Raw genomic sequence first — 13,272 nt, forward strand, 5'->3', positions numbered from 1 at the left:
ACGATTCCCGGCAAGAAATAGAAGGGTTGATGACTCGGCTGGAGGACGTCCCGAACCGAGTGCAGGCATGGAAGAAGTCTGCTGCTCGTTGTGGTGCGAACGTAGCGCTATCTCTGGTCCGAGTGCACTGCAAAGAAGCTCACGAAGAAAAGCTGAAGGCGTTGCAGGTCGCCAACACCAAGAAGCTTCGATTCGAAGATTTCATGGAGACCTTCATCGACACAGCCACTCGCATCGCAGACGGGATCGACCTTGACACCTTTGTGGAGCCTGCCAGTCCTGGTGACGCTTGAAAAACTTTATGGTGAACGTACTTTTTCCTTGGAATGCCGAGTGTTATCTGTATCAAACTTTGGCCACTGCTGTTGGCCGTCACATTTGTGGTTCGGTGTGGATAAGCTTGATCCACACCGAGCCGATCCAACTTTGAATTCGAATCGAATATTTTGCTCTTCTTTCGCCAATTTTTTTGACACGATTTTGGCTCGTGGTTTTTGTTTGGCGTTTCTTGGTGAAGCCAATGGCAAACATGCGGAGCATGTAATTGTCAGTTGTCTTCACATCCACATGAGCCTTAATGAGGGTCTGCTAAGCCTCCGAGTGGATCTGGAGGATACACTCGAAGGAAGCTTTTTTACTTAGGCGATTCTGGATCGCAGCTAAGTCCCCGAGTGCGGCATCTCGTGCGCACTCGGAGTGAGTTGATACTCATGTAGTTGTCAGTTGTCTTCACATCCACATGAGCCTCAATGAGGGTCTGCTAAGCCTCCGAGTGGATCTCAAGGATACACTCGAAGGAAGCTTTTTACTTAGGCGATTCTGGATCACAGCTAAGTCCCCGAGTGCGGCATCTCGTGCGCACTCGGAGTGAGTTGATACTCATGTAGTTGTCAGTTTTCTTCACATCCACATGAGCCTCAATGAGGGTCTGCTAAGCCTCCGAGTGGATCTCAAGGATACACTCGAAGGAAGCTTTTTTACTTAGGCGATTCTGGATCGCAGCTAAGTCCCCAAGTGCGGCATCTCGTGCGCACTCGGAGTGAGTTGATACTCATGTAGTTGTCAGTTGTCTTCACATCCACATGAGCCTCAATGAGGGTCTGCTAAGCCTCCGAGTGGATCTCAAGGATACACTCGAAGGAAGCTTTTTACTTAAGCGATTCTGGATCGCAGCTAAGTCCCCGAGTGTGGCTTTTGGTGCGCACTCGGAGCGAGTTTTTTACTTAGGCGACTCTGGGTCGCAGCTAAGTCCCCGAGTGTGGCTTTTGGTGCGCACTCAGAGCGAGTTTGTACTTAGGCGATTCTGGGTCGCAGCTAAGCTTCCGAGTGCGACTTTTAGTGCACACTCGGAGAGAGTTTTTTACTTAGGCGACTCTGGGTCGCAGCTAAGTCCCCGAGTGCGGCTGTTAGTGCACACTCGGAGAGAGTTTTTTACTTAGGCGACTCTGGGTCGCAGCTAAGTCCCGGAGTGCGGCTGTTAGCGCACACTCAGAGAGATTTTTTACTTAGGCGATTCTGGGTCACAGCTAAGTACCCGAGTGCGGCTTTTGGTGCGCACTCGGAGCGAGTTTGTACTTAGGCGATTCTGGGTCGCAGCTAAGTCCCCGAGTGCGACTTTTAGTGCACACTCGGAGAGAGTTTTTTACTTAGGTGACTCTGGGTCGCAGCTAAGTCCCCGAGTGCGGCTGTTAGTGCACACTTGGAGAGAGTTTTTACTTAGGTGACTCTGGTCGCAGCTAAGTCCCCGAGTGCGGCTGTTAGCGCACACTCGGAGAGAGTTTTTTACTTAGGCGACTCTGGGTCGCAGTTAAGTCCCCGAGTGCGGCTGTTAGCGCACACTCGGAGAGAGTTTTTTAGACCGGAGTCTGCAAACGCGGAAGAATTTTGGACCTGCAAAAAATCAGTCTGCTTTGTATTACTTCAATGATACTTGTTCTTTACATTGCCTCCGTCGGCGGTCACGTGTAGAAGCGCTTCAGGAGATCTCCGTTCCATGCTCGCGGCTCGTCCGTTTCTCTGTCGAGGTTGTAGAGTCGATATGCTCCGTTGTTCAACACCTTAGAGATGATGAAGGGTCCTTCCCAGGCGGGAGCCAACTTGTGAGGCCTTTGCTGGTCCACTCGGAGCACCAGGTCGCCTCCTTGGAATGTGCGACTCCTGACGTGCCGCGCGTGAAATCGCCGCAGATCTTGTTGATAAATTGTTGAGCGAGTCAGTGCCATCTCGCGCTCTTCTTCTAGTAGATCCACTCCGTCTTGCCTGGCTTGCTCTGCTTCGGCTTCGGAGAAGAGTTCGACTCGTGGAGAGTTGTGAAGCAAGTCACTCGGAAGGACTGCCTCTGCTCCATAAACGAGGAAGAACGGCGACCGCCCTTTAGATCTATTTGGAGTTGTGCGGAGGCCCCACAGCACCAAAGGCAGCTCGGTGACCCATGCGCCGGCGGCATGTCCAACTTCTCGTAGGAGTCGAGGCTTCAACCCTTGAAGAATAAGTCCGTTCGCCCGCTCTGCTTGCCCGTTGGTTTGAGGGTGCACCACAGATGCAAAATCAACTCGGATACCTTGGCCTGTGCAAAAACCTTTGAATTTGTCCGAGTCAAAGTTTGTGCCATTGTCAGTGATTATGCTGTACGGGACTCCGAATCTGGAGATGATGTCTCTGACAAATTTGATGGCCGTAAGGGCGTCGAGCTTCTTGATGGGCTTGGCTTCAATCCACTTGGTGAACTTGTCGACTGCTACCAACAGATGAGTGAATCCCCCTTGGCCTGTTCTGAGTGGACCGACGGTATCTAATCCCCACACTGCGAATGGCCAAACAAGAGGGATTGTCTTCATCACAGACGTTGGCTTGTGGGATTTGTTCGAATAGAACTGACAGCCTTCGCATCGGTCGACCATATCCTTTGCCATTTCATTCGCCTGCAACCAGAAGAAGCTAGCTCTGAATGCTTTGGCGACGATTGCTCTTGAGGAGGCATGATGGCCGCATGTTCCCGAATGAATTTCTTCCAGGATTAACTGTCCCTCCTCAGGGGAGATGCATCGCTGAAGGACGCCTGAAACACTTTCCTTGTACAACTGGCCATCAATGACGGTGAAGGACTTCGACCTGCGGACGATCTGCCTCGCTTGGACTTCGTCTTCTGGTAATTCTTGCCTCAGGATGTACGCAATGAACGGCACAATCCAATCGGGGATGATAGCAAGAATCTCCATGATCAAATCAACCACAGCGGGGACCTCGACTTCAGTCGGGTCTGTTGAGCTCTTCGGTTGTATCGGTTCCTCTATAAAAGGATCTACTTTTACCGAAGGGAGATGTAGGTGCTCGAGGCAGACATCAGTCGGGACTGGTCTCCAAATGGATCCAAGTTTTGCCAACTCATCAGCTGCTTGGTTCTTCAGTCGCGGAACATGGTGGAGTTCCAGACCTTCAAACTTCTTCTCGAGCTTCCTTACTGCGTTGCAGTATGTAGTCATGGTGGGGTTCCTAACATCCCACTCCTTCATCACTTGATTAACCACCAAATCTGAATCGCCATAGACCATCAGGCGACGGACGCCGAGTGTGATGGCCATGCGCAATCCATAAAGGAGAGCTTCATACTCTGCCTCATTGTTGGAAGAATCGAAATGTATCTGCAACACATACTTAAGCTTATCACCTTTTGGCGATATGATCACGACGCTAGCGCCGGAGCCATTCAACATCTTGGACCCATCAAAGAACATAGTCCAATGAGCCGAGTAGATGTGAGTCGGTTGCTGTTGTTCTACCCGTTCTGCTATGAAGTCGGCTAGAGCTTGAGACTTTATAGCCTTCTTGGCTTCGAACTTGATGTCGCAGTATAACATCTCCATAGCCCACTTTGCCACTCGGCCTGATGCGTCTCGATTATGGAGGATTTCCGACAACGGAGCATCAGAAACGACAGACACCGAGTGGTCTTGGAAATAATGAGCCACCTTCTTCGCAGTCATGTAAATCCCATAAATAAGCTTTTGATAATGGGGATACCTCTGCTTGGAAGGAGTCAGGACTTCGGAGACAAAATATACTAGCCGCTGAACCTTGTACGCTTTGCCTTCTTCTTCGCGTTCGACTGTGAGAACAGTGCTGACGACTTGATTTGTGGCCGCGATGTACAGAAGAAGGGGTTCTTTACTGAGCGGGGCAGTAAGAACCGGCTGGGTGGAAAGCAGGGCTTTGAGGTCGTCGAATGCAATTTGGGCTTCGTCTGTCCACTCGAAAGTATCTGATTTCTTCATGAGTCGGTACAGAGGTAACGCCTTCTCGCCGAGTCGAGCGATAAACCTGCTCTAAGCCGCTAGGCAACCTGTGAGCCTTTGAACATCATGTATTCTGACCGGCTGCTCCATTTGGACGATGGTCCCGATCTTTTCGGGGTTGACATCGATTCCTCGTTCGGAAACGAAGAAACCGAGTAATTTTCCGCTGGGAACACCGAATGAACACTTGGCAGGGTTGAGCTTGATATCGTATCTACGAAGGTTGGCGAATGTTTCTGCCAAGTCAGTCAGTAGGTCAGAACCTTTGCGTGACTTGACTATGATATCGTCCATATATGCCTCCACATTTCGACCGATCTGGTCAAGGAGGCATTTTTGGATCATGCGCATGAAAGTTGCTCCTGCATTCTTCAAACCGAATGGCATAGTGATGTAGCAGAAACACCCGAATGGGGTGATGAAGGCTGTTTTTAATTCATTCGGACCATACAGACGGATCTGATGATAGCCCGAATAGGCATCAAGGAATGATAAACGCTCGCAGCCCGCAGTCGAATCAACAATTTGATCAATGTGGGGGAGCGGGAAATGATCTTTCGGGCAGACCTTATTGAGATGCTTGAAGTCGATGCACATGTGGAGAGACTTGTCCTTCTTGGGCACCATGACAACATTGGCAAGCCACTCGGAGTGGTGTACCTCGCGAATGAAGTTGGCTGCCAAAAGTTTAGCCACCTCCTCTCCGATTGCCTTCCTTTTGTGCGCGGCGGACCGACGCAGGCGTTCTCGGACGGGCCGAGCGGTAGGATCCACATGCAGTCGGTGCTCAGCCAACTCCCTGGGTACACCTGGCATGTCAGCGGGCTTCCATGCGAAAATGTCCCAGTTCTCACGGAGGAATTGGATGAGCTCGGCTTCCTATTTTGGATCAAGGGTGGTGGAGATGTTCGTCGGGGCGGCGGTGTCATCCGTCGGGTGGATGCTGACTTTCTTCGTGTCGCCCGCCGACTGGAATGCGGACTCCGAAGCTGGCTTCTTCGAACGCATCAAGTCAGCGGGGTCGGCTATCTTCTTGTACTCATCCAGCTCGAGGATAGCCATCTGCTGATCGGCAATCCTCGACCCCTGCTGCAGACACTCCTCGGCCCGCTGCCGATTGCCTGTGATCGTGATCACGCCTTTGGGACCCGGCATCTTCAGCTTCAAATACACCTAACATGGACGGGCCATGAAACGTGCATACGCCCGACGGCCCACAATTGCATGGTATGCACTCTGGAAGTCCACCACCTCGAATGTCAGCTTTTCCTTGCGGAAGTTCTTGTCGGAGCTGAAAACGAAGTCCAACGCGATTTGGCCGAGTGACTTGGCCTTTCGTCCTGGGACGACTCCGTGGAACTGCATGCTGCTCTCGCTAAGTTTGGACATTGGAATGCCCATCCCCTTGAGAGTGTCAGCGTACATGATGTTCAAGCCGCTGCCGCCGTCCATGAGGACTTTGTGCAGTCGGACTCCTTCCACCACCGGGTCGACTACCAGAGCCTGCCTCCCCGGGGTGGGCACGTGTGCTGGATGATCCGACTGATCAAAGGTGATCGCAGTCTGAGACCATTTGAGGAATGTGGGGTTGGTTGGGGTGGCCATGTTCACCTCCCTGTTCACCAGCTTCAGTCGACTCTTGCTTTCCACGTCAGCAAAAATCATCAATGTTGCGTGGACTTGGGGGAACGGATCCTCCTTGTCCTCATAGTCCTACTCGTTGTCCTTTTCACTCGGCTGCCCTTCGCCGAACCCTTGGATCAGGAGGCGACATTGCTGAGTGGTGTGCTTCGGGAATATGGCGTTGCCTTCTTCATCCATCTTCGTGTGGATTGGACATGGCTGATCCAGGATGGAGTTCCCGAACTGCTTCTTCTTGGGGGTGTACTGAGCTTTCCCCTTGCCCTTGAACTTGGCATTTGTAACGGTAGCTTCCTCTGCCCGCGGAGTGGACGGAGCCTTTTGCTTTTGCTTCCGATTGTTGTTCCCATCTCCGTCGGCGGCTGCCTTGTGCTTGCCGCTACGTATGCGGTCCTCTTCTTCGCCATTTGCATAGCGTGCGGCTATCTCCATCATCTTGCTCATGGAGATGTCGCCTGTCCGGCCGAACTTCAGGTACAGATCTCTGTACCACACGCCTGCCTTGAAGGCGCAGACTGCTTGATGCTCTGTGACGTTCTCCACCGTGTGGTAGAGGGTCGTCCAACGCTGAATGAAATCGCGCACGGGCTCATTCTGCTTCTGGACACAGTGCTGGAGCTCCACGAGACCAGCAGGGAGTTTGCACGTGCCCTCGAAGGTCCTGATGAACACTCGGGACAGATCTGCCCAGCTGTAGATGCTTGATGGAGCCAACTGGTTCAGCCACGCTCGTGCCGAGCCGTCGAGCATCAGGGAGAGATGTTTCATGGCGACCTGGCCATCTCCGCCACCGATCTAGACCGCCACTCGGTAGTCGTCCAGCCACGTTTCTCGCTTGGATTCTCCTGTGAACTTGCTGATCCCCGTCGCCAATCGGAAGTTGGGAGGGATGTCAGCTGAACGGATGGCCCGACTGAAGCACTCGGGGTGAGAGACGATGGTCCTGCTTCCACTCGGATGGTCTCTATCGTGACCATCACGGTGGGCTCGACTCATGTCGACCTTCCTCTGGGCGAGGTACCCTCTTGCGTCGGGCCTTGGATCATACGTGTCACCGACTGAACGCCGATCATCATGATGTCGGGGCCCGTAAGGCCCACCCCCCGGAGGGGTACGTGAACGGCGACGATCTTCAGGATTCATGGGACGGCTGCCTCCTCTGCGTCGCTGATGAGAATCGGGGCTGAAACCCGACCGATGCGTGTTCGCATGAACAGAACTGTTGTGGATCCTGTTGTGCAACCGGGAGACCGCCGAATTCTGCTGCTGCGCCGTGTGCAACAGGGCACGGATCTGCTCGATCCCTCTACCAGCCTCCGAATCAGTCGGTTGGAGGGAATCGGCTATCTTGGCAGCGGCACCCAGGTTGAGGATGGGTGTGCGGAACACCTCCACGTTGCTGTGACGAGTGCGTCGACTGGCAGAACGGTGGGGTTGACGGCGAGCGCCGGATGACTCGCCGACCTCGTGCTCGTTCCGACCAGTCCGGTGGGGACTTTCATGGGAATTGGCCATGAGAACTTCGGCTGCAGGTCCGTGACCCATGTACTCGGAAGGTAACTCATTCGGAACTGAGTCCAAGCACTGGGATGGCGGCGCGACCACAACCGACTCGAGGACCGCCACTTGAGAAGACGCGCTTTGTCGCGCCTAGGCGTGTCGCACCCAACATTGAAGCTGCGGACGGCGGGACCACTTGTTGCGGCGCGTGACGGGGGCGAAGATCGACACCGGGGCCGATTGCTGGAGAAGAAGGACGCCGTGGGCACCGGCACGGAAGTTCGTAGCCCCACGGCTGGGGAGCGCCTCGACGTCGGGAGACGCATCCCGAGGCCATGCCAAATCGTCGACGATGAAGGAGAGTGCACCGAAGAGGATCTCACGACCCATGCATAAATCTCCGCCGGACGACATGATGAAAATGTGATGTTACAAACTTGCCGGAAGTCGCTTAGACGCCTGCCCCATGGTGGGCGCCAACTGTCGTGGGTATAAGTCTGACAGTAGATGTGTAGGGTACGAATGGATGGGCAGAGCCTTAGCTACGGCGAGGTTGTATGAGTTCAGGCCCCTCTACGGTGGAGGTAAAAGCCCTACGTCTCAGTGCTCTTGGGAGCTTAGTGTCGAGTGGAATATAGGATTACAGTAAATGCCAACCCCTGCACTAGTGGGGAAGGGCGGCTTATATAGAGTGCGCTGCCCTCCACAACAGCCCGGTGGACAGGGGTGGAATAGTGGCGAATAAATGCCTACGTTACAGGTAACGTATGCCTTAAATGCTAATAATGGTGTATGAAAACGTATGACCGTTGCCCTCCTGGGAGGTTACGATGTACATAGTGGAATTCAGTCGGTACGATAAATATGCTCCGAGTGCTCGTCACCGACTGGATGATGGGGGGTCCTTAGTTCAGTCGGAACTGTCTAAGGGCCTTGCCCTCTATGAAGGGTAGTCCTTGGGTAGGACCTATAGGGCAGGCCTATGACCCTACCCTGGGACTATAACCCCATCAGGGGGCAACACTACTATTCCTTTTGAAAGATCCACACTCGTACTCCATTGCAATATTTTTACTACATAGAGATTATCATTCATGCATAACTACGTGGGGACCCTTACACTATAAAACTTGGTTTGCATGTTCCAATGACGAGCCTCCTCAAATGAGCTCTAGGTCCTTATGAGCAAACAAGTTGGATGCACCCCCACTAGTTCCATTGGAGAGATTAACTTAGATCATATGTCCGTTACATGACAATCTCTACTCCTCACATCATATCCATCATTTGGCTTTCTCTTGCCTATGGTTGTCCTCATTGATGTGAGCCTTTCACACCTTTTTGTCTTCCTTCCCCATCATTATTCTATTTTCCATCCTAAGTGCCAACATATCTTGCTTACGATCATCCATTGCATGAGTGCTCAAAGTCGAAAGGGAGAGGATCATTTTGACTTGTGCCTGACTAGTGGTCTGGGGATGAGTCAAAATAAGATTCCAAAGGAGACCAAGTGTGAATTTTAGTAGATTGAGTTCTCAATTAAAAATATATATTTTATGATCTCAACCCATCTCCCACTTCTTGCACGCAAACACAATTTGGAGACTTTCGAGTCACGGACAGCGAGAGCTCTTGCACCTTTATGTTCTTACTTTGCTAAACTCAATACTAGATATAGACTCTTGCTTGTTATTGTCTTGACTTGAATTGCATATATTACTTGCTTTACGTTGAAGTTCTTATATGTGTGTTAACATGTCACGACAGAAATTATTGTGTTATCATTTATCTACTCGAGGACGAGCAGAAATTAAGCTTGGGGATGTTGATACGTCCCAAACGTATCTATAGTTTATGCTTGTTCCATGATCTTTTGGGTGACAATGTTATATGTTTTGCTACACTTTTATATCATTTTACACATATTTGGACTAACCTACTAACTCAGTGCACCCAGTGCCAGTTTCTGTGTGCAGATGTGAATTATGCACGGGCTTTTACCCAATTTTCCGAAGCCCGAAAAATTCCAGTAAAATATATAAAAAATCAGTGAAACAGAAGCTTCCGGATCACTGAAGATGGGATAGAGGGGGGCCAGGGGCCTCCCAGGCGACTTGCTGGCGCGGCCAGGCCCTAGGCCGCGCCAGGAGGCCGCCTGGGTGGGTCCCACCTCCTCCGGTGCCCTCCTTTGGCCTATATTTAGTTCTGTGAGAGGAAACATTTCCACAACTTCCAGAATCGCGAATTTCTCCATCGTTCCACCGCCGCAACGCTTCCGAGATCGGGAGCGTCACGAGACCTCTTCCCGGCACCCTGCCAGAGGGAGGTTTGTCCTTCGGGAGCTTCTCCACCACCATGGGCGCTTCTCGGACGTGTCGTGAGTAGTCCTCCTTGGACCATGGGTCCATGACCAGTAGCTATGTGATGTCTTCTCTCCAATCTTGTGCTTCAATGGTTAGTCCTTGTGAGCTGCCCTACATGATCAAGGCATCTATGCAATTCTCTTGCTATTGCTATGCTCGGTTTGTTGGGATCCGATGGATTATGAGATTAGGTTCAGATTGTTATGAGTTATATATTTGATTATCCTTTTATATCATGTTCCTTAGTGATTCATGCATGTTCTCCGTTGCATTTATTGCTTTGGCCGAGTAGTAGATTGTAACTCCAAGAGAGAGCGTTATGCATGATTGTGGGTCCATGCCCCTCGATGTCTAGCTTGAGTGACAGAAACATGAGAGTATGGGATGTGTTGTTGCCACCAGGGAGAAAACAACGGTGCTTGTGACCATGGTTGCAAGGATTGTTTACCTTACGCATAGTTTGTTAATGCAGTTGTTTGTTGCCTTGAGTTTACACTATGGGTGGCGCTCGCAACTTAATATTGGAGAGATGTTCCGGATAGATATCTCAAGGTGGATGATTAGTAAGTAGATGCTGATGGATAAACGGTCTACTTGTCTTGGCGTACTGGACATTACTATTGAACCTTAGTAGCATAATTAGCATTGCGGTGCGTTCATAATTCTGTCAATTGCCCAACTATGATTTGTTTACCCAAGCATAGTTGTTTATCGTCTTTTGGGAGAGAGACATCACCAGTGAACATCGTGTGACTCTGGTCCATATCAGCACCATTGTTTACACCTCCATCATTTACCGCTTCATTTACTTTTCCGTTGCAGTCACTATTACTTTCCCGCTTGTGTTTTGATCCTTTGCAAACTACAAGGCCGGAGAGATTGACAACCTCTCTGTACTCGTTGGGAGTAAAGTTGTTTGTTGTGTGTGCAGGTCCATGTCTTCTGCTAGCGACAGGGTGGAAGACACCTACTTGTTGAGCCTAGGAGTCCTCCTGGTTTTATAAACCTTACAGTTCCCATGTGAGGGAAAACTTGCTGCTGACTACATCTCAACCTTCCACTTGGGGTAACCAACGTGGTGCGAGAAGTATATACATCATCTCGTCATCATGCAGGTAGACGGATCTCGCGAGTAGTAAACCCGCCAAACCTCATAATATAAACAAGGTTACCAAACTCAGAAGTTCTAGTAACAAACTCATGCCTCTTCATTGTAGTAAGATCAAATCTTATGAATGGAAAAGGCACATCATCCGCATGTAAAGTGTGTTCGAGATGCTTGAGTATAAGCGTGGCATAAATGCCACCAAAGTAAGGCCCCTTTCCGCTGTTAGCAACGAGGGTACGAGCAAACAAAGCACCAATATTATACGTGTTATCTCCTGAGAGGGAGGGTGCCAAGATAGCAATATCCAGAGCCGAAATGTTGTTCGTGTTGTCACGAGCTAACACCCCTTGAGCAATATAGTATGTGAAATACCTGATGTGGGGAAACAAGATGCTGGAAATCTTCCCGAGTGAATGTCTTGCGGATCCTTGCTGTAAAGGGAGGCGAATAGGGATTTCAGCTTGTAGGGCTAAACTTTTATTCTGGTCGTCTTCCCGACATTCCGCACACCTATAACGCCACAAAATTCTGCCAAAGACATGGTAAAGACATCCTCATATAATGTGAATTCAATCATGGAAGTGTTATCATTATATCTAAACCAGTTGACAAAATAATAGGTGAGTTTTGGGTATTGTGGCAGACGTCGTGTTACGAGACGTGTCAAACCTGCAGCTGCACAGAGGTTACCAAACTCATCCTTAATACCTGCTGCCGCAAGGAATTCTGAACACGGGTATGCCATGGCACGTGTCGTGTCCATCTCGTGGAGCAATTCCGGTGGCACGATATCATCATTGTAACTTGTCCTCACAGTAGAGGGTGAAGCTGCATCTCTAGTTAGTCTATCGGTAGGTTCGGGTCTCTTCTTCCCAAGCCATCCTTTTGCTTTTCCAAACAAACTCATTTCTGAAATTTTTGGTACATCACAAAAATGAAGGTTTAAGCAAAATGAGTTGGAGAAAACTATTCTACTCACTTCCCCGATGCATAAACTTGCATCGAAACTTCACAAATAAATTTCTAAACATGCATGCAAGCTCATATGGACAGCACCAAGAACTCCTAAATACTCACAAATAAGACTACCAATCAAAATCCTAATTGGAGGGGTCGAGGAGTCACATACCAAGGAGCAAATGCTCAAAATCTCAATGCAAATGATGGGTTGTAGAGAGAGATCGAAATTTGTTACTAAGAACAGCAAGAACTCGAGCTTCAGGAGAAAAATCGGGATTTTTAGAGTGAGAGAGGGAAGGGAAGAATAAATACGTGGAAAGGGACCAGGTGGGCCCAGGCACCGTGTCGGTGCGGCCAGCGGCAAGGCCGCGCCACCTGGCCGCCTGGACCAGGGGTGTCCCCCTGGTCAGCCCCAGGTTCCCCTGTGTCTCTTTTTTGATGGAAATTTTTATTATAATTTTTCTGACAACTTCACTTTTGAAATAAAAATTGAAGTACCGAAAGCTGCAAAACTTCCGGAAAGCTTGACACAATGGTTAAACATATGTAACTTCTAAAACATAAAACTTTGGTACAACAAGGAGGGTGAAATATAAAGGAAATGAAAACATGACAAGCTTCTCTTTTTACTCATATAAAACATGTTTGTTAGCAAGGTTGATCAAGTCTTACTACCAAACAGGTGATATATCGAGCAAAAAGTTTCACTTCTTATAAAGCAATCATGGTACCTTTATTTTAATGGATATTGTCCCCACCATAATGGCTTTGTATTTGTGGTGCACATGTAGAGGACAACCCCACTTTGCAACCTTCACAGTATAAATATTCTCAACAGAATTAAGGCCATGCCTTTTATCAATCTTCTTCGGAAAATATACCATGTGCTCCTTTTCATTAACATTGAAAGTCACCTTTCCTTTATTGCAATCAATAATAGCACCTGCGGTGTTAAGAAAAGGTCTACCAAGAATAAAAGACATGCTCCCATCCTCGGGTATGTCAAGCACAACAAAATCAGTACAGATCAAGCAATTAGCAACTTCAACAGGAACATCCTCACAAATACCAATAGGAACGGCTATTGACTTGCCCGCCATTTGAAGAGAGAGATCTGTATGGATTAGTTTATCTAGACAAAGCCTTTTGTAAAGAGAGAAAGGCATAACACTCACTCCTGCACCAAGATCACATAAAGCAGTTCTGACATAATTATTTTTTATGGAACAAGGAATGGTGGGTATACCTGGATCACCAAGTTTCTCATGAATCTTACCACTAAAAGAGTAATTAGCAATCATAGTAGATATTGCCTCATTAGGAACTTTTCTTTTATTAGTAACAATATATTTCATATACCTCGAGTATGGCGGCAACTTAATAGCATCACTCAAAGGAATTTGAAGAA

Source organism: Hordeum vulgare, chromosome 2H (assembly GCF_904849725.1).
Source record: "Hordeum vulgare subsp. vulgare chromosome 2H, MorexV3_pseudomolecules_assembly, whole genome shotgun sequence".
Taxonomy (NCBI): Eukaryota; Viridiplantae; Streptophyta; class Magnoliopsida; order Poales; family Poaceae; genus Hordeum; species Hordeum vulgare.